Here is a 22,414-nt window from a genome sequence, read left to right on the forward strand (position 1 = left end):
CACCCACACAGACAGCATCGTGAAGAAGGCGCAGCAGCACCTCTTCAACCTCAGGAGGCTGAATAAATTTGGCTTGTCACCAAAAGCACTCACAAACTTCTACAGATGCAAAATCGAGAGCATCCTGTCGGGCTGTATCACCGCCTGGTACGGCAACTGCTCCGCCCACAACCGTAAGGGTAGTGAGGTCTGCACAATGCATCACCGGGGGCAAACTACCTGCCCTCCAGGACACCTACACCACCCGATGTCACAGGAAGGCCATAAAGATCATCAAGGACAACAACCACCCGAGCCACTGCCTGTTCACCCCGCTATCATCCAGAAGGCGAGGTCAGTACAGGTACATCAAAGCTGGGACCGAGAGACTGAAAAACAGCTTCTATCTCAAGGCCATCAGACTGTTAAACAGCCACCACTAACATTGAGTGTCTGCTGCCAACACACTGACTCAACTCCAGCCACTTTAATAATGGGAATTGATGGGAAATGATGTAAAATATATCACTAGCCACTTTAAACAATGCTACCTAATATAATTATTTCATACCCTACATTTTTAATCTCATATGTATACGTATATACTGTACTCTATATCATCTACTGCATCCTTATGTAATACATGTATCACTAGCCACTTTAACTATGCCACTTTGCTTACATACTCATCTCATATGTATATACTGCACTCAATACCATCTACTGTATCTTGCCATTGCCGCTCTGTATCACTCATTTATCTTTATGTACATATTCTTTATCCCCTTACACTTGTGTCTATAAGGTAGTAGTTTTGGAATTGTTAGCTAGATTACTTGTTGGTTATTACTGCATTGTCGGAACTAGAAGCACAAGCATTTCGCTACACTCGCACTAACATCTGCTAACCATGTGTATGTGACAAATAAAATTTGATTTGATTGGAATCTATTTCAAATCCAAAATTGTACTTTTGCTATGTTGTTTTCTAGCTCTCAGTCTCATTGACCACCAAATGCTAGCTAGCTAGCCACTTACTATAACATGTTTTCTTAAAATGTATGTTAGCAATGGTAATTATACTACTACAATCTGCCGATTTGAGAGCACTATATTTAGCTACAAAAGTGGTTAAAAAAGTGACTGCATGATGACAGTGAATTCAGAGCCATTCAGTGGCTAGCTACACTACAAACATAATTTGACCAGGTTTTCGTGAAGCAATTGTAATGACAGTCCACCCCAAGAGGATCCCGATTAGCAATGGGTAGTATGTGTTTAATGTCATTGTGTTTTAGAAACAGTGAGGGGAATTTGCCAGTGGTTGAATGGGGATTTGGGCTTTCCGGAAAAATGTGAGTTGAGGTTGTAACAGTAACCAAGGGGGGGGTTGGGCTTATTGAAGGGTCAACTGAAGGGGCGTTATCATATTTAAGTGGTCCATAGAAAGAGTGGTCTAGGACAGCATGTATACTGTCCCTTTCCCCCATTGGCCATGGTCGACGTAAAGATAGGTGATACATTAGAGAGGTCATGGTGATCACCTTGCAGTTAAAAGTGTGTTCTCAGAGTGTGAGTTTTCCCAGGGATGCTGGGAATCTCATGTTTGAATGACCCTTCCCAGCATTCACTACCAACCCCACCACACTCAGTGTCACCCCCCCCCCCCCTCCTCACCCCCTAACCTGCAGGCAGCCCGGCCCACGCACAGGATACAGCTAGTGTGTAAACTGACTTTCCTCAGCAGCCTTCATGCTCAATCTCTGGGTATTATCCATACTGGTCCGTGTTTGAGTTAGACATCTGGCAATGATGTTGCAGTCAGCACATGAGGTGGGAACCACTTTCTCAATCACATTTGCAACCAAGCATTTGCCTTACTGAGTGTGTCCCAAGGGGAAGCGAGGAGACAGTGTTTGAAATAATAAAAAATACATTTAATAACAAAAGACAGACACTTGGTCCAAAAAGCTTATTTGAGCGCAGCTGGAAAGTCTTCACTTCCTGTATGGGGAAACATGCTCCCATGTGTGGGTGTGAAGGAGTGATTCAACCATGATGCTGCAGACCACCAAGACCACTGGCCAGACACATAGTAAGGCACAACACAACATAACCAGATACAGAGTACAGTGCAACACAACACATCTGGACACACAACACAATGACGCAGAAAATGGCACATCACAATCAGAGACAGAAGAGCACAACACAGTGCAACACAGACAAAACACAGGATCAAACAGACAAATTAACATAGACCAGACAACTGTACACAGGAAAACACAAGACAAAGCCTGACAAAATTAGGGACAGAATGAGCAAGATCAAACACAATGTGGAATAGAAGAATGAGAGATACCACAACAATGGATAGAACACAACCTCAGATGATACAAACAAAACAGAGAAGGGACACGCTGATGGACAGAACACAGTTTATGACACAACACCACAACAAAGTGAGCAGTACAACAAAGAGAATACGAGAACAGACACAAAGCTTACTCAACACAGAGTGTATTGCCTATTCTTAATAGGTGTGCAGGACATGGTCCTGAACAAAACAAACCTCTCCAATTTTGTGGTCTACTCTTCCATTACGGAACCATGCTCTGAAAGCACTAGTGTAGTGGTCATACTATACATGAATTGGACATCTTATAAATCACAGAACTAATATGGTAGCTATAGATACGTTTACACATCATTGTCATCCTCCAGCTTTTTGTGGAGTTCTCTTTAGACAACAGAGTCAGTCTCTGACAATGAGAATGTGGGGAAAAAAATGAACCATTGTCCTTTTTAAAATAAACCTATTTTTCTATCGTTTCTCACAGAGTGACGAAACTCTCCCGAGACAAGACTCCTGGGGTCGGATTCACAAAACATCACTTATGAAAAAACATAAGAAGTTTAAGGAAAATAGGAATTGCATTTACAAACTTTCTTAGGAACTTCGTAAAAATCTTTCTTAAGAACTTCGAAAGTATTGTCTTAATGTGGCTTTGACATTAGTGACGTGCTGGAAACCAATAAATAAGCCTATGTGACAGGGATGATAGGATTTGGTTATTTAGTTCTTTTTCACACATTATAGCCATCAGACTAGCTATATCAGAATCAGAAATGGATAACCAAGAAAATAGATTGAAGTGATGGTGGTGGAAATAGCAGCCAGGAAAAGGTTGCTGTTGGGGAGACTTGATAACTGCGGGGTCACTGCAAAGACCAAAAAGAGAGGATGGGCGAGAGTGGCCGAGTCTGTCTCTGCCATCGGGGGTATGGCAAGGGACAGTGACGCCGTAAAGAAGAAGTGGTCCGACATCAAGTTGGCTGCTAAGAAGAAGGGAGCTCAAATCAAATCTTATTGGTCACATACACATGGTTAGCAGATCTTAATGCGAGTGTAGCAAAATGCTTGTGCTTCTAGTTCCTACCGTGCAGTAATATCTGACAAGTAATCTAACAATTTCACAACAACTACCTTAAAGGAAGTGTAAAGGAATGAATAAGAATATGTACATATAAATATATGGATGAGCGATGGCCGAACGGCATAGGTCAGATGCAGTAGATGGTATAGAGTACAGTATATGCATGTGAGATGAGTAATATAGGGTATGTAAACATTATATAAAGTGGCATTGTATAAAGTGACTAGTGATACATTTATTACATCCAATTTTCTATTATTAAAGTGGCTAGAGATTTGAGTCAGTATGTTGGCAGCAGCCATTCTGTTAGTGATGGCTGTTTAACAGTCTGATGGACTTGAGATAGAAGCTGTTTTTCTGTCTCTCGGTCCCAGCTTTGATGCACCTGTACTGACCTCGCCTTCTGGATGATAACAGGGTGAACAGGCAGTAGCTCGGGTGGTTGTTGTCCTTGATGATCTTTTTGGCCTTCCTGTGACATCGGGTGGTGTAGGTGTCCTGGAGGGCAGGTAGTTTGCCCCCGTGATGCATTGTGCAGACCTCACTACCCTCTGGAGAGCCTTACGGTTGTGGGCGGAGCAGTTGCCGTACCAGGCGGTTAAGTTTGTGAGTGTTTTTGGTGACAAGCCAAATTTCTTCAGCCTCCTGAGATTGAAGAGGCACTGTTGCGCCTTCTTCCCCAAGCAGTCTGTGTGGGTGGACCATTTCTGTTTGTCCATGATGTGTACGCCGAGGAACTTAAAACTTCCCACCTTCTCCACTACTGTCCTGTCGATGTGGATAGGGGGGGTGCTCCCTCTGCTGTTTCCTGAAGTCCATGATCATCCCCTTTGTGTCGTTGACGTTGAGTGTGAGGTTATTTTCATAGTCATCGTTTGCAAACGTGATGATTGAGTTGGAGTAGTGCATGGCCACGTAGTCATGGGTGAACAGGGAGTATAGGGGAGGGCGGATAACGCACCCTTGTGGGGCCCCAGTGTTGAGGATCAGCGGGGTGGACATGTTTCCTACCCTCACCACCTGGGGGCGGCCCAGGTCCCAGTTTCACAGGGTGGGGTTGAGACCCAGGGTCTCGAGCTTAATGACGAGTTGAGGGTACTATGGTTTAAATGCTGAGCTGTAATCGATGAACAGCCATGCCATGATTAAAATCATTGTTTCGCGCGAATGCTGCCATTCATTAGACCATTCATGTGGACCAGCTGGAGGAGAAGGTGTCGTCCATCGTAGAGATGGTGGTAGAGCGTAAGTTAGTTAGCTACGTTAGCTAGCTAACGTGTAAAGACATTATTGTCATGTTTTGTCTTATATCATCTTGTCATTTTGCTTTTCCTTCTGTTCGTTTTCCCCCTGCTGGTCTTTTTAGGTTCGTTCCCCTTTTTCTCTCTCCCTTCCTCTCTCTCTCCTCTCTCTATCGTTCCGTTCCTGCTCCCAGCTGTTCCTATTCCCCTAATCATCATTTAGTCTTCCCACACCTGTTCCTTATCTTTTCCCCTGATTAGAGTCCCTATTTCTTCCCTTGTTTTCCGTTCCTGTCCTGTCGGATCCTTGCCTATTGTTCACCGTGCTGTGTCTATGTATTGCCCTGTCGTGTCGTGTTTCCCTCAGATGCTGCGTGGTTAGCAGGTGTCTGAGTCTGCTACGTTCAAGTGCCTTCCCGAGGCAACCTGCAGTTCTTGATCAAGTCTCCAGTCGGTTCTCGTCATTACGAGTGGAAATTGTTTTATTTGATTGTATTTTTACTTTACTGGATTAAAGACTCTGTTTTCGCCAAGTCGCTTTTGGGTCCTCATTCACCTGCATAACAGAAGGATCCGACCAAGAATGGACCCAGCGACTATGGATTCTCTCTACTCTACTCTCGAGTTCCAGGGAGCGATGCTCGGCAGACACGAGCAGGAATTGTCTGCTGCTCGGCATGCCGTTGAAACCCTGGCCGCTCAGGTCTCCGACCTCTCAGGACAGTATCAGAGTCTTCGTCTCGTGTCACCAGCTACTTCCGGTTCTTCCGAGCCTCCGGAACCTAGGGTTAATAACCCACCATGTTATTCTGGGCAGCCCACTGAGTGCCGCTCCTTTCTCACCCAGTGTGATATCGTGTTCTCTCTCCAACCCAACACATACTCAAGAGAGAGCTCGGATTGCCTACGTCATATCACTCCTTACTGGTCGGGCTCGGCAGTGGGGCACAGCTATCTGGGAGGCAAGCGCTGAGTGTACTAACAATTATCTGAACTTTAAAGAGGAGATGATAAGGGTTTTTGATCGCTCAGTTTTTGGGAAAGAAGCTTCCTGGTCCCTGTCTTCCCTATGTCAAGGTAATCGATCCATAACGGATTACTCTATAGAGTTTCGCACTGTTGCTGCCTCCAGTAACTGGACGAGCAGGCGTTGCTCGCTCGTTTTCTGGAGGGACTCCACGCTAAGGTTAAGGATGAGATTCTCTCTCGGGAGGTTCCATCCAGCGTGGATTCTTTGATTGAACTCGCTATTCGCATTGAACGACGGGTAGATCTTCATCACCGAGCTCATAGAAGAGAGCTCGCGTTTACTGTGTCTCCCCTCTCTCCGACACTACCGTCTTTCCCCACTGACTCAGGTGTTGAGCCCATGCAGCTGGGGGGTATTCGCATCTCGACTAAGGAGAGGGAACGGAGAATCACCAACCGCCTCTGTCTCTATTGCGGTTCCGCTGGTCATTTTGTCATTTCATGTCCAGTTAAAGGCCAGAGCTCATCAGTAAGCGGAGGGCGACTGATAAGCGCTACTAGACGGTCCTCTCCGTCAAGTACATGTACTACTTTCGGTCCATCTACGCTGGACCGGATCGGCAGCTTCCTGCAGTGCATTAATAGACTCTGGGGCAGAGGGCTGTTTTATGGACGAAGCCTGGGCGCGGGAACATGACATTCCTCTCAGACAGTTGCCACGGTCATGTTTGCCTTGGATGGTAGTCCTCTCCCCAGTATATTATGTGAAACACTACCTTTAACCCTCACTGTATCTGGTAACCATAGTGAGACCATTTCTTTTTTGATTTTTTGTTCACCTTTTACACCTGTTGTTTTGGGTCATCCCTGGCTAGTGTGTCATAATCCTTCTTTTGATTGGTCTAGTAATTCTATCCTTTCCTGGAACGTTTCTTGTCATGTGAAGTGTTTAATGTCTGCTATTTCTCCTGTTTGTTCTGTCCCCTCTTCTCAGGAGGAACCTGGTGATTTGACAGGAGTGCCGGAGGAATATCAACGGTCTTCAGTCGGTCCAGAACCAACTCCCTTCCTCCTCACCGGTCGTATGATTGTTGTTCTGATCTCTTTAAGAAGCGTTTTGCATCCGCTCCTACCTTGTTGCACCTGACGTCACTAAACAGTTTATTGTTGAGGTTGACGCGTCAGGGGTGGGCGTGGGAGCCATTCTGTCCCAGCGCTCCGATACTGACGATGGGGTCCACCCTTGTGCGTATTTTCTCATCGCCTGTCAGTCGGAACGTAACTATGATGTGGCTAACCGCGAACTGCTCGCCATCCGTTTAGCCCTAGGCAAGCGACAGTGGTTGGAGGGGCGACCGTTCCTTTTGTCGTTTGGACTGACCAAAGGAACCTTCAGTACATCCGTTATGCCAAACGACTGAATGCGCGTCTCAGTTCGTTATTTCTTATTGCCCGGGTACTAAGAACACCAAGCCTCATGCTTTATCCCGTCTCTTTAGTTCTTCTGTGGCTTCTACCGATCCCGAGGGGATCCTTCCTGTTGGGCGTGTTGTCGGGTTGACTGTCTGGGGAATTGAGAGACAGGTTAAGCAAGCACTCACGCACACTGTCGCCGCCGCGCTTGTCCTAGTAACCTTCTTTCCGTTCCTGTTTCTACTCGTCTGGCTGTTCTTCAGTGGGCTCACTCTGCCAAGTTAGCTGGCCATCCCGGCGTTCGGGGTACGCTTGCTTCTATTCGCCAGCGGTTTTGGTGGCCTACTCAGGAGCGTGACACACGCCGTTTCGTGGCTGCGTGTTCAGACTGCGCACAGAAGTCTGGTAATTTTTTTTCTGCTTCTGCTCCTGGTCTTGCTGGGTCTCAGTCTGTTCCCTGCCATCGCATCTCTCCTGTTCTTGTTCCTGCCCTTGCTGTGTCTCAGTCTGTCCCTAGTTCTCATTTTTTTTTTTTTTTAGAGTAGTACCCTAGTTTCCCTTTTTATCGTTTTTCGTTACGGTCCTGAGGAAAGTTGGGTTCTTTCTCGGGACGTGCTGGACCGTTTGATCTATGATTTCCTCCGTTGCCGCCAGTGTTCCTCCTCGAGAGCGCCAGGAGGCGCTCGGTGAGTGGGGGTACTGTCATGTTTTGTCTTATATCATCTTGTCATTTTGCTTTTCCTTCTGTTCGTTTTCCCCCTGCTGGTCTTTTTAGGTTCGTTCCCCTTTTTCTCTCTCCCTTCCTCTCTCTCCTCTCTCTATCGTTCCGTTCCTGCTCCCAGCTGTTCCTATTCCCCTAATCATCATTTAGTCTTCCCACACCTGTTCCTTATCTTTTCCCCTGATTAGAGTCCCTATTTCTTCCCTTGTTTTCCGTTCCTGTCCTGTCGGATCCTTGCCTATTGTTCACCGTGCTGTGTCTATGTATTGCCCTGTCGTGTCGTGTTTCCCTCAGATGCTGCGTGGTGAGCAGGTGTCTGAGTCTGCTACGTTCAAGTGCCTTCCCGAGCCAACCTGCAGTTCTTGATCAAGTCTCCAGTCGGTTCTCGTCATTACGAGTGGAAATTGTTTTATTTGATTGTATTTTTACTTTACTGGATTAAAGACTCTGTTTTCGCCAAGTCGCTTTTGGGTCCTCATTCACCTGCATAACAATTATAGCCAAAATAGCTGACAACGTTAACGTTAGCTAAGTTAGCCAATTTCTTCTTTGCAAATTCACGAGATAGCACTAGCTATTTAAAACTTCTAGAATATTGTAATATATTGTTTAGGGAATGTTTTGCGAGATTTCAGTCCAGATATATAGTATCTTCAGCATATTGTGCAAACTGTACTGTGCATAACCATAAGTCTTCTCTACTTTAGTACTGGGTGTGTGGTCTATACAGTAGAGTATCTTCCAGTCTGTGACATTTCAAGCCTTTGGGCATTTTCCATCCACAACCAAAGTGTAAACAACATGTCACTGGAACACAGATGTATTCTACTGTAGATGCATCTACATGACAGTTGTTTAACATTCTTGAATTGACCTATTTCTTCATTTATTATTAGGGTCGCTGCATGAACAGCTTTATGTGCCAGACAACAAAGATTAAATAAAAATACTTCACCATCGCGGAAATACCAGAAATGTTTTCCCACTACTGAAACTTGTCTGACACTGTGTCACAGTCTCTGCGGAAAATGAACTGGAACTGTGTTTATAGAACCAACCAAGTCTACATCCTTGTAGAACAACACCACGCTACCTTGGCTAATAGATCTTAGCTTTCCTGCAATTAAACTACTGACCCCTTCAGTAAGGATCACACAGAGGCCATCCTCTATAGACTAACTGTTAATTTCCTTGTGTGTACAGTAAGTATACTGCAGCTTCTGCCAATAGGTCTGGACCTTCATGGCACAGGTGGTAACGGGGAAGTGTATGCCAGGGACACTGATTCACACACCACTCCAGCTGTTCACCCTAAATCGCTATACTGTCGTCACAGAACAAGATGGTTAATTGAACGAGAGAGGAAACTACAGTAAAACTGATATAACAGCAAATGTCCATCGCTATATTTTCTCCACTTCTTGAAATGCAACGCAATGGTGTTGGATTATCATGGGTAAACAGTGACTGATGTCTGAAGGGCCCTACCGCAACAGAGCTGTGTCAGACATCTTATTTGGGAAGCTGTGGGTTCTGGCTAGATCCTATTTCAATGAAACTGTAAATGATACTGAGAAGGCTAAGGGGAGGAGGGGAACTGAGGGTCTGGACCTGGTAAAAACCAGTGGTAAAAAGTGTGGTAGTTGTTGGATGTGGCTGACGTTTGATATCAGTTTAATGATCTCGTTTGCAACTCATTTGGAAAACTAAACGAGGGAAAGGCTTAAAAAGCTTTAAAGAGAGGGAAAAACACTTGACAAAGTAGCTCTTATTCAATGTCTCATTAAGCGTTTGTCAAAATAAAAACTATTGTCCTGTAATCAAATGTTTGTCCTTTACTATCAAGGCCCCAAAAAATCTAGACCAGTGTCTTTGATGCAGAGTAAAAAGCACATCCAGTATTATCACCAGGCAATGATAATATGTTATAAAAAGACGAAGGGCAGAGTTCCAGTAAAATGACAACCGAAAACCCTTGGGGAACTCTTCCCACTCCTAGGGAAGATACCGGATGTAGAGGGTTAGACACTGACACTTGCCCCAGTCCCCTACCCTCTCCCCCTACACCCCCAACCCACTCCACTAAACCCTCCCCATCTGGCAAGTAAAACACCCATGTCCCCCAACCCTCATCCCCACCTCTCAACTCAAACACTTGAGGGAATAGCAGACCCCCCCCCCCCCCCACCACAGACCCACCCCTTCCCCGTGAGAAATAGAGGACGCCTACACTCCTCAAGAAAAGGAAAGAAAAAGAGAAAAAGAAACAGCTGAATACAATTACAGCTCTGACTGGCTTTAAATCCCTCTCGTTTTCCATGGCAGCTTCCAACAACACAGCCGAGAGGGAGAGAAAAAAGGAAGGAAAAGGAGATTTTAAAAAAGTTTGTTAGTTTGAGCATTAAAGCAGCTTTACAGTGGGGTCAGGACTATGGGGGTCAGCTGACCCTGCTTTGAGGAATTTCAGTTTATTATTTTCATGTATGTTGATAAGTGTTTTAATGAGAGATACTCATACGGTGATGATTTTCTATTTCCATCCCTGAGACTCATGGGTAGTTTCAGTCATGATTTTAAGGAGGGAAAATGTAATTACACATAAGCTAGTTTTGTTCACTGTAGTATCATCAGCTTAGCGTTTATCTTTCAAATTCACACAGTCAGAGTAGCAAGCCAGATAAATTCACTCTAGCCAAGGACTATTTTTTCTCTGTTTTCCTTCGTGTGAAATGTCTTATCACGTCTGAGAGCAACAGCATGTTTTCCTTTGCCCTCCTGCCCAGTTTGTATGACCAGAACAAATCCCTGACATGTTTTAGTTGGACCGAGGACAGCGCCAGAGGAAACAGCATTGTTTTCAATGGGCCCACTACAGCCTGAATAGTCAAACTGACTCTATTCACCATTCACTTTCATTGTCATACTGTTATGACGAATTCTCGCTGTCAATACATATGACCTCCTGGGATGCGCTTCACTTTCTTATGAAGCCTTATTACTCTGTTACGAAGCTTTTACGGAACCCGTCTATTTCTATTGTCCTCCAAAGAGAGTGGCTGGCTGAATAGCGGTCACACCCTCTCTCAGATATGATGCAGCTGCTTCTTGTAGTGTTTGTGAGTGGGAGGTGGGAGGGAGAGGAGTCGTGCAGGCCAGACCTGGACAGGATGTATTAGCCCAGCACTCCTCACAACTCATTAAGTGTTCTATGTTCTAATGACTCTGTCAGTGGAATGGTTTGCATCACTGTGGAGGAAGAGGGAGAGGTGGAGGAGGATGAGAAAGAGGGAGGCTTTGAGTTGCAGGTTGTTTCAGCCACCAATGGCATTACTACAGTGGCTATTTCTTGGTCCAGAATTATAAGGATGATACAAAATGAATCAATGGATTATTGACCACTGACTGGTAAACTATTTATATAATGTTGTGTTCTGACAATGGCACGAAGATGTGGCTTTTCAGTGTTGATCTCTATATTTACTATAGCTGTAGTACAAGTTAGAATGGCAACACTTCAAGAAGGAGAGCTAAGTGCCAGGTTTAAACCCTTTATTATTTGTATTTGTTTTTAATTTAAACTTTATTTTAACTTGGCAATTCAGTTAAGAACAAATTCTTATTTTACAATGACGGCCTACCCCGGCCAAACCCTCCCCTAACCCGGACAACGCTTGGCCAACTCTGTAATCATTGTATGACCTCTAAAGCAGGTATACTAAATAATCTATTCATGAAGGCCACTTAAATACAATTATTTGAGAGAATTCTGATTTATAAGTACCAAATCTAAACAGCATTGGTGCCTGTGCTTGATTCCAAACACTTATGACTTTGGATTGAAAAGATCAAATCATAGGCCTTACTCAATGTGCTGCAAAGCCTGTAGCTATAAGTTACCACACTGGTACTTCAGACCGTATGGGCTAGTGCCTGTGAGCCGCCTGTTTAATCAGATACACTGCATGTCTTCTGCATTGTCATAACGTGAATAGCATTTCTCACTTTGGCTGGCATGCAGGCAGCTCTGAGAGCCAGGACACGGCTGATGACAACTAACGGATTAGTTTTACTACCAGACAGAGAAGACAAGAGGGGAAAGGAGGGGACAGGAGAGGAGAGGAGAGGAGAGGGAAAGGAGGGGGACAGGAGAGGAGAGAGGAGAGGAGAGGAGAGGGAGAGGAGAGGAGAGGAGAGAGAGGAGAGGAGAGGAGAGGAGAGGAGAGGAGAGGAGAGGAGAGGAGAGGAGAGGAGAGGAGAGGAGAGGAGAGGAGAGGAGAGGAGAGGAGAGGAGAGGAGAGGAGAGGAGAGGAGAGGAGAGGAGAGGAGAAGGCTGTAGCACTACAACAGCAGGGAGAACTCTCTTTCTATCCAACATACCAGCCCCCTGACACACTAAGAAAATCCCCACAATGTTCCAAACTTCCCTAAAATTAAACTTCCGAACGTCTTAGAATGGCAATTCTAAAGTGATCCATAAAACAATGGTATGAACATCATTTTTAAAGATCATTAGAACAGGCTATACATGTCTTATGTACATCCAAAACAGCTTGTGACAAGATGGTTACACATGATTAAAGAAAAACTGTGCTTCAGAGGAGAAGAGACAGATATGAGGAGTGAACAGTAAACCACATGTCCTGCTGACATCGCTTGTATCAAACAGATCCATCTGCATTACAGTGCGGGAGCATTGTGTTTTTGTGGCTCTACAACCTAAACCAACCCATTGCCAGAGCATTGGTATACCAAAGGCTCCTAGCATCTGACCATAGTCATAGAACATCAGTCTCAGGTCCACAACATCTGTTGGATGAAAGATCAACATGCCACACATGTCTTCGTTAAGAGACTAAATGACTGCTATAACCAGACGGGATGTAATATGTATGCCAGCTCAATAACTGAAACATCCACAGTGATTAAGTCTGTCTGTGGGGATGTCAGAGAGTAGAGAATGTTGGTATAAATGTCTGCCTCTCTCTCTCTTTTCTGCTCAGCTGACACAGATGTAACTCATTGGTTTACAAATGACACATGCTCACCAATGACAAAGCAAAAAATCCTACGGGCCAGTTTCCCGGGCACAGATTAAGCCTTGTCTAGAACTGAGAAGCCTTTTCAATGCAGAATCTTTATTCACATCCTGTTTCAGTCTAGGACTAGGCTTAATCGGAGTCTGGGAAACCGGGCCCAAATGTATAATACTTAGATGTACAGTAGGATCTTAATTAGATCACTCTTTTGTTCCTGGGAATTTTCCTGCACCACAGGAAATGTAAATGAGCCTTTTGATTGACATACATTCACTGAACACACTCTAACACACAATTATATTAACAGTATTGCACTTTTCATGTGGCCTACTTTTTAACCACCCATCAAGCAAAATATTGGATTTAACATTTCAATCCGGTTGCTGCGGGATTAGTTTGCTGTGACAATAGTCAAATTAAGATCCTACATCTGTTTGTATTTGTGTATGTGGTTAAAACAAAACACAGAGTTGTATCCTCAACTGAAGACTCCTATGACGTGCATGATGCTATGCTATGATAATGGCTCCATGGCTGTCAGTGGCTCCCCTGTGTAGAATGCGTAGAAGATTGATTCTGTAAAGGTCATTCACCAGGGCTGCAGAGCATCAATGGTTCACTGGTGAGGACCAATGGTTCACCAAGGGTGAGTTGAGAAAGCTGTACAAATAGCCCCTTTAGCACCGACGCACAAAGTGTCAGTGTGTGTGTGTGTGTGTGTGTGTGTGTGTGTGTGTGTGTGTGTGTGTGTGTGTGTGTGTGTGTGTGTGTGTGTGTGTGTGTGTGTGTGTGTGTGTGTGTGTGTGTGTGTGTGTGTGTGTGTGTGTGTGTGTGTGTGTGTGTGTGTGTGTGTGTGTGTGTGTGCACTTGCGCGTGTGCATGTGTGTATGAGTTGCACCACCTCTTTTGCCCTCAGAACATCCCTGTCGGTGCATGGACTCTACAAGGTGTAGAAAGTGTTCCACTGGGATGTTGGCCCAAGTGGACTCCAATGCTTCCCACAGTTGTGTCAAGTTGGCTGGATGTCCTTTGGGTGGTGGACCATTCTCGATACACACAGAAAATTGTTGAGCATGAAAAATCCATGTTGCAGTTCTTGACACAAACCAGTGCACCTGGCACCTACTAACATACCCTGTTCAAAGGCACTTGCATTTGTTGTCTTGTCCATTCACCCTCTGAGTGGCACACATACACAATTCATGTCTCAATCATCTGAAGGTTTAAAAATCCTTTCTTAACCTGTCTCCTCCCCTTCATCCACACTGATTGAAGTGGATTTAACAAGTGACACCAATGAGGGGGTCATAGCTTTCACTTGGATTCACCTGGTCAGTCTATGTCATGGAAAGAGGAGGTGTTCTTAATATATTCTATAATCAGTGTATTCACTTGTCAACACACATGAAGGTCTACAGTAGCCTCAACAGCACTCTCTAGGGTAGCACCATGGTGTAGTCAGAGGACTGTTTTTCCGTCCTCCTCTGGGTAAATTGACTTCAATGTCAAATCTAGGAGGCTCATGGTTCTCACGCCATTCTATAGACTTACACAGTAATATGACGACATCCAGAGAATATCCTACAACCTATCAGATCTCTTGCAGCATGAACTAACATGTTGTTCACACAATCAAAGAATCAGAGAATTAATCTAGTAATGAAAGCATAAACTACAGCTAGCTAGCACTGCAGTGCAGTGCATAAAATGTGATGAGTAGTTGACTTAAAGAGAGACAGACAATAGTTGAACAGTTTTGAACAAATTCATTGCTTCAAAAACTAAGGAGAAGTAGCTGCGATAGAGATAAATAGCTATATTTATATTTTTTTCACTTTCACTTTCTTAGCTAGATAATGCAGCTAGCTAATTTAGCTTACCAAACACCCGGCTCAAACAGAGAGGAATGCTATTTATGTTAGCTAGCTGGCTAAGGTATCCAACACTGGAACTCTTCCAAGTCAGGGTAAGCTTTTGGTTTTATTCATTTACTGCCACCTCGTCCCACCTGTGTAACTCCTAAACTGCTTGCTGTATGTACACTGCACTGTGTGATTGTAGTTGGTTTAGAAGCCATGTTGACTATGACGTTGAAATGAACGTTTTTTGTGTGCATTGAAGTCCACAAGCAAAGGGAAAATGTGAGAGGAGGAAAGTGTGTAGATAAAAGGACTTACACAATGAGCAAAGTGATGATGCCTTTTGTATGTGGCTGCTATGAATGGGAACTGTGTGTGCGGGTGATCAGGGGTGTATCTTTTTTGACAGATTCTGTTGGAAAACTTTTCTTAAATGGAAGCAAACAAAATGGGGATAAATCTACCTGAATTTGTCTAGAAACTCTTGTTTGCAACTGCTCGGACTAATGATTACGCCATAGATCAGCTGGATGCCGGCAAGAGTGTGCAAGACGGTATTGAATGTGTCACTTTCTATCACCTTGATTAATCCAATTTGTCTCTCGACCTGTCATCCAATATGAAGTAGTAGAAATTAGGCCATGCTCATAAAATAAAATCATCCTCCCCAATCTTAAACAGCACAAACCACAAACACACACACACAAAACACACAATAGTGTAAGTCTGGCAAGCCATTCCATGACAATAAATACACAAAGTTAACTAAATTAATCAATTACCAATTAATCATTACGACAAAAAAAAATATGTTAGGAAAATGGAATTATCCAGAGTTGTGGACAGCTACATGTGATAGACAGCCATGTAATTTCATTATTCGTAGTGGGATTTCAGTCCGAACTCATTGAAATTATACATCTTTCATGTCCAGTAGTAAATAATAGGCTCTAATAAAGCTGCCAGAAATGTATTATTCAGAAAAACTGTAAATGTGAAAGAAAAAGAAAGCCAAGCTGAAACAAAACCCTCTTACCTTCAGTGTACCAGTTCTCGGCTGTGTCTTGACTCCTAAAACATGATCAAGTCTCAGTCTCTGTGAGTGTGTCTAGTTCTCTCTCGCTCTCTCACCCTCTCTTTCTGTCAAAGAAGTGCTCTATCCAGTGGTTGGTTGCCTTCAGAGTAACAGTCTCTAGTAACAGTCTCCAGCCAATTGTGTTTTTAAGGGTTGGACTAGATCCCTCTGAAGTGCAGAACTGTAGGGTTTAGGGTTAATCTTCAGTGTCCTGGGAGTCCGACGGAGGAGGTACGGCTCTGAGCTCTCTGTTTATGTAGTCAAATCACAGCACAGGGGGTCTCCTCTCTTCTGGTCTGCTCTCCTCTGCTCTCTTCTCACACACACTGATAAAGCCAGCCCACTGCTCTGCCGAATAGCGAACAGAAACAAATACAGTCTCTCACCCAGAAGAGACTGCCAGTGCTCCTGAGGCTTTGACACATGGAGGGAGAGAGAGAGAGAGAGAGAGAGAGAGAGAGAGAGAGAGAGAGAGAGAGAGAGAGAGAGAGAGAGAGATGTATTGTTAACTTCACCTGTTTATTATTTACTTCACTCCCTTTTGCATTGTTAACATGTGATTTCCATGCCAATTAATCCCTTAATTATCAATGAAATTGAATTGAGTGAGCGAGCGAGAGCGAGAGCGAGAGCGAGAGCGAGAGGAGGGGTAGACAGAGGGGGAAGACGGAGAGTCAAACAAATGGATCAGGTTGTGTTTGTTGTTCTACAAACCACCGATGTGATTTGTGTGAGGTGTAACTGAACTGAAGCAGTTCCGACAGTCACTACTAGCAACAGGACCGGACTGCATCTGCATCTAAGACTCAAAACAAGCACAACAAAGTGAGAGAAAGGGACAATTCCAGGAGAAAACATGTTTTGGCAAGCATGTGCTAGGCTATAGAAAATAAACTAAAAACAAGTCTTTCACTTTGTAACATAACCCAGCTTCACTTTCAGTATTAATCACCTCATCTACACAAAGTGTGAAAGAGTGAGAGAAAACAGCAGGTTTGTACTGTGCAAAGGAGCTCTGCTTTCAGTTTGAAAGAATATATCTCTCTCTGTGTTTTCAATGTCCATGCCCAAGCCTGTTTTCAATCTTGGCCAGATTCCTAATTTCTCCTCTCCCAGGATATGAGTGGATGGCCTGAAAATTCATAACGCCAGCCAGCAGCTGACTCAGGCCTTTCTTTCTATTAGAGAGGGCCTCCTGAGAGGGAACAGGGGGGACAGAGAGTTAGCGATGAGGGGGCAAATTGGACCATACTCTCCTTTAATTGTTTGAGTCAATGTGAATGCCCAGCAGCAGCAGTTCGAGGGATGTAGAGTGCCCAGTAGTTAGATAAGAGGGCAGTTACAACAACACATGGAGTTCAGAGGGTAAAACAGCATAGTCTTCAGAACAGGAGCTGCCAGTCAGAGCATAGTGGGCCCCACCTCACAGTTTTATACAAATGCAATAGTAATCGACTGTAATACTTTAGAATATATATTATCATGTTCTCTACAAGCCCAAAGTGTGCTCATAGTGCAGTATAAACATTGCATAGATCGCTGCACTGCTGCCACTACCACAACATCAATTACTTAAACTTCTATCACTGTAAAATTAGCCCTCTGCTACAGCTGTTGCTTCTTCATCTACTGTACCAGATGTAGAAAATATCCTCATTTGAAATACCAGTAATAGTAACACCATGGCTGCTATACAGTACTCACTGTTTCCCCACATACTCTTATCTATGAGGATGACGGGAGCTAAGACAAACAGTCTAAACATCCTCCAATTAAAAACAGGCCGGCTATTCTTTTGGGACAGACCATCACGGTAGAAATATGTCAGTCTAAGCCTTATGACCTGGCTAGGCCAAGAATGCCAATGGACTGACTGGCTGGGACACGCATGTGTTGTTGGGAGGCCTGGTGAATTATCGACAGTCATATTGACATAGCCTCACTTAAGGGGGGATGGATGGCTTTTACAGTGGCACAACAGTTGAAGTAGTCTAGGGCGTGGTCAAGTAAGGATATGTTTTGTTTTGTAATTAATAGGGAAAATGTCAAACCCCATATATAATCAGGTATGAAGGTAAGACCCAGATGCAGACCACGTCGAATAAACAATAGTTTAATATTCCAACAGGGGCAGGCAAGAGATAGGTCAAAGCAGGCAGGGGTCAGCAAACCGGAGGTGAGGCAACGGTACCGGTCGGCAGGCAGGCTCAGGTCCGGGTAAACCAGAGGGGCGAAAAGGTACAGTTCGGCAGACAGGCAGAGTGGTCAGGCAGGTGGGCTTGGTGTCAGGACAGGCAAGGGTCAAAAACAGCAGGGGCGAGAAAAGAGAGACTGGAAAAAGCAGGAGCTGAGACACAAAACACTGGTTGACTTGAACAAACAAGACGAACTGGCAACAGACAAACAGAGAACACAGGTATAAATACACAGGGGATAATGGGGAAGATGGGCGGCACCCGGAGGAGGGTGGAGACAATCACAAAGACAGGTGAAACAGATCAGTGTGTGACAATATAGAAGGCTTAGTAGGGACATAAATTACTAATTCGAGCTGGGATAAGGTGCCATGCAGTTCTGCCTACAATATATTGGTTTATGTGTGGATAGTCTGAAATTAGGCCATCCTCATCAGTAGTTACAGTAAGGGAGAATTATGCTGTATAAGAATGAATACTGGCCACAATTAAACACTTAAAGATAATTGTTATGACGTTATCAATGACTTGCTTGTTTGAGGTTTGTAAACGATCTGTGGGATAAACTTCAAGCAACCACATTTAGCATTGCATAATAAAGTATTACATAACACAGTAAGAATAGATAACACAGCATTTAGCGAGGCCCAGTAGGCCAGAGGCATCATGCCCATAGGGGGCAGATAATAGCAGAGATGCAGAGAAACATATTTAGTTTCTTTAAAAAGGACACCCACTCAGGATACAGACAGCTCAAGAGGTATGCTTAGACATGCAGAAAAATACACATTTTTTTACATCGAATTAAGCGTAATGGCTCTAGATAGGTTTCAGGTGTTTGAAAAATGCAAAATCTTCCACTTTACCGGTGTCCACCCACTAGCAATTCTCACATATTTTGGGGATCATGACGCCCCTGCTGTAGGCCACAGGTTGCCTCAAGCTGTGACTGTCACTGTCGTTGTATGGAGGAGACCAATGCGTGATATGCATACATTCTTCTTTAATTAAGAAAGAACACTGAACAAAATGAACCGTGAAGCTAAATATGAATAGTGCAGACAGGCAACTAACATAGAATAAGAACCCACAAATACCCAATGGAAATGGCTACCTAAATACGGTCCCCAATCAGAGACAATGATTAACAGCTGCCTCTGATTGGGAACCAATCCAGGCCACCATAGACCTACATATACCTAGACTTACAAAACCCCTATATATACAAAACCCCCTAGACAATACAAAAACTAACATACCCACCCTAGTCACACCCTGACCTGACCAAAATAATATAGAAAACAAAGACAAATAAGGTCAGGGTGTGACAGTGACTTAAGTCCACAGTATCTTTCCCTCTCAGAGGAGGCTGGTGAACATCAAAGTATTGGGTCTGCCTGCGGACCCAGAACAACTCATAACCGCCCAGAGGCGGTGCTCCTGACACGTGTAAGTGTCTCCCAAGTGGCCCAAAGAGGCTAGGACTCTTTGATTACTTCCCCAGTTAAACTTTATGTGTCTATAAGACGTACAGTAGTGAAATGCTATACTGTTTATGGTGGACTACTACACTTAACCACAGAGACAATTCAATCTACCTTTGAATTAGAAAAAGTCTGATTCTTATTTCTGGCACAGAGCGAGAGTCAAGTTCCTTTAACTCAGCTGTCTATATGCAGTATGTTCTATTTAAAGCGTTTTGTGGTTTGAAACTTTTCTGCAGATGTTGTAGACTTTTTTCAGGGAGCTATAATAGAGTTTTAGACATACATAAAGCTCAGACAGTTGGCTTTGCTCAAAGCTTATGTCTGGAACCTGTGTTATGCAACGGACAGACTTGCCTGTTGAGCTGAAGTGTGCATGCTTTGTGCGTGTGTGCGTGTGCCTGCTTAGCATTCCTGTCTGTCTGTCTGTCTGTCTGTCTGTCTGTCTGTCTGTCTGTCTGTCTGTCTGTCTGTCTGTCTGTCTGTCTGTCTGTCTGTCTGTCTGTCTGTCTGTCTGTCTGTCTGTCTGTCTGTCTGTCTGTCTGTCTGTCTGTCTGTCGTCTGTCCGTCTGTCCGTCTGTCCGTCTGTCCGTTTTCCCATCTGTTTGTCTGTCTATCTTGTTTGCAGCAACAACGAACAAGATATGTGTGGTCCTACAGAGTCCAACAAGATACCAGTGCTGAAAACACCCTCTCCACAAAAGCTCTACTTAACAGGCTATTCTTTACATTAGAAGTGGTAGAGAAAATGGGATTTACAGTAGAGGGCGACCGATTAATCGGAATGGGCGATTAATTAGGGCCTATTTCAAGTTTTCATAACAATCGAAAATCTGTATTTTTGGGCGCGGATTTTTTTCACTTTTTTTCGCTTTATTTAACTAGGCAAGTCAGTTAAGAACACATTCTTATTTTCAATGATGACCTAGGAACGGTGGATTAACTGCCTTGGTCAGGGGCAGAATGACAGATTTTCACCTTGTCAGCTCGGGGGATCCAATCTTGCAACCTTACAGTTAACTAGTCCAACTCTCTAACCACCTGATTACATTACCCTCCACGAGGAGCCTGCCTGTTACGCGAATGCAGTAGAAGCCAAGGTAAGTTTCTAGCTAGCATTAAACTTATCTTATAAAAAACAATCAATCAATCATAATCACTAGTTATAACTACTTATGGTTGATGATATTACTAGTTCATCTAGCGTGTCCTGCGTTGCATATAATCGATGCTTTAACAAAAGAGCATTTGCGAAAAAAGCACAATCGTTGGACGACTGTACCTAACCATAACCACCAATGCCTTTCTTAAAATCAATACACAGAAGTATATATTTTTAAACCTGCATATTTAGCTAAAAGAAATCCAGGTTAGCACGCAATATTAACCAGGTGAAATTGTGTCATTTCTCTTGCGTTCATTGCACGCAGAGTCAGGGTATATGCAACAGTTTGGCTAGCTAGTTAGCTGAGTGTGCGCTAATAGCGTTTCAACGTCACTCGCTCTGAGACTTGGAGTAGTTATTCCCCTTGCAAGGGCCGCGGCTTTAGTGGAGCGATGGGTAACGCTGCTTCGAGTGTGGCTGTTGTCGATGTGTTCCTGGTTCGAGCCCAGGTAGGAGCGAGGAGAGGGACGGAAGCTATACTGTTACACTGGCAATACTATAGTGCCTATAAGAACATCCAATAGTCAAAGGTATATGAAATACAGTACAAATGGTACAGAGAGAAATAGTCCTATAAATACTATATTAACAACCTACAACCTAAAACCTCTTACCTGGGAATATTGAAGACTCATCTTAAAAGGAACCACCAACTTTCATATGTTCTCATGTTCTGAGCAAAGAACTCAAACGTTAGCTTTTTTACATTGCACATATTGCACTTTTACTTCTCCAGTACTTAGTTTTTTCATTATTTAAACCAAATTGAACATGTTTCATTATTTATTTGAGGTTAAATATATTTTTTTCATGTATATTAAGTTAAAATAAATGTTCATTCAGTATTGTGGAATTGTCATTGTTACAAATAAAGAAATAAAAATCGGCCAATTAATCGGTATCGGGTTTTTTTTTTTGGGTCCTCAAATAATCTGTATCAGTATCGGCGGTGAAAAATCATAATCAGCCGACCTCTAATTTACAGTACAGTATGAGCTATATTCTGTCTGGGTGCCAGATCACTGTACATTTTTCTACACATTCTGATGGACATCAGGTTTATAGGGCGCCGGCAGGTGAATTTGGCTGGATGCATTAAGAGCATTATAACAGTTTCTCATCCTTTAGTGTTCACTTGGCCGGTGCTAATGGTGGATTGTCGCTAATGGACGTCTAGACTAGATATTGACTTCAATCTTTAATAAATGCCTTCCCTTCTGAAATTCAAATGGATGGTGTCTTTGCACCAGCTGAGTAGGCTGTCACTGTAGATTATCAACAATGTGACATTTTTATTCATAAAGTAAACAGAAGGGTCTATACAGTGTTAATTGCCTCAGGTGAAAGTAAAAGTCGTTTTGAGATGGCAGCCTACTTCAAACCCAAGAATTACTTTTCACAAACAGTAGAGGACAGCAGATCACACACATTAAATGTACTTTAACCCAGCATGTTGTTGTCCCTCATTTCAGGTTGTTGGCCTGCATGACATGTCTGGTAATCTGATGCCCCACTAGGATCACTGTAAAGTCACTCAGTGTATCAGACTTTAAGGTGGGAATATATCCCCCGACCCCACCTGATACAGACATAAACACAGTGAATGACTTTGATTGAAGGACTCATTCTGTACATGAACTAACCATAATATCCTCACCGCAATGGCCTCAGTTGATCCTAACTTTTTCATTAACACAATGTCTGAAAAATACCCCGTATAATCTTGATGTGAGGGGCAGAGCTAACAAGGTAGTCCCTCCAGGTTGTAAAGTTGACGTCATGGAGATACCTTCGAACTGTCAACTTGTCCAGGAAACAACACTATATAAAGGTGTGGTGA

General features: G+C 43.7%; 1 protein-coding gene across 2 annotated transcripts in view; it reads right to left on the reverse strand.

Annotated features, from left to right (window-relative positions):
- Positions 1-16,083, reverse strand: part of LOC123993263 (platelet-derived growth factor receptor beta-like) — a 68,820-nt gene extending 52,737 nt beyond the window's left edge. For both annotated transcript variants that reach the window (XM_046295196.1, XM_046295195.1), the window contains exon 1: positions 15,692-16,083. The gene's annotated coding sequence lies outside the window, so the exon portion shown is untranslated. The remainder of the gene's footprint in view (positions 1-15,691) is intronic.
- Between the last annotated feature and the right edge of the window lie 6,331 nt (positions 16,084-22,414).

Source organism: Oncorhynchus gorbuscha, linkage group LG13 (genome assembly GCF_021184085.1).
Source record: "Oncorhynchus gorbuscha isolate QuinsamMale2020 ecotype Even-year linkage group LG13, OgorEven_v1.0, whole genome shotgun sequence".
Classification (NCBI taxonomy): Eukaryota; Metazoa; Chordata; class Actinopteri; order Salmoniformes; family Salmonidae; genus Oncorhynchus; species Oncorhynchus gorbuscha.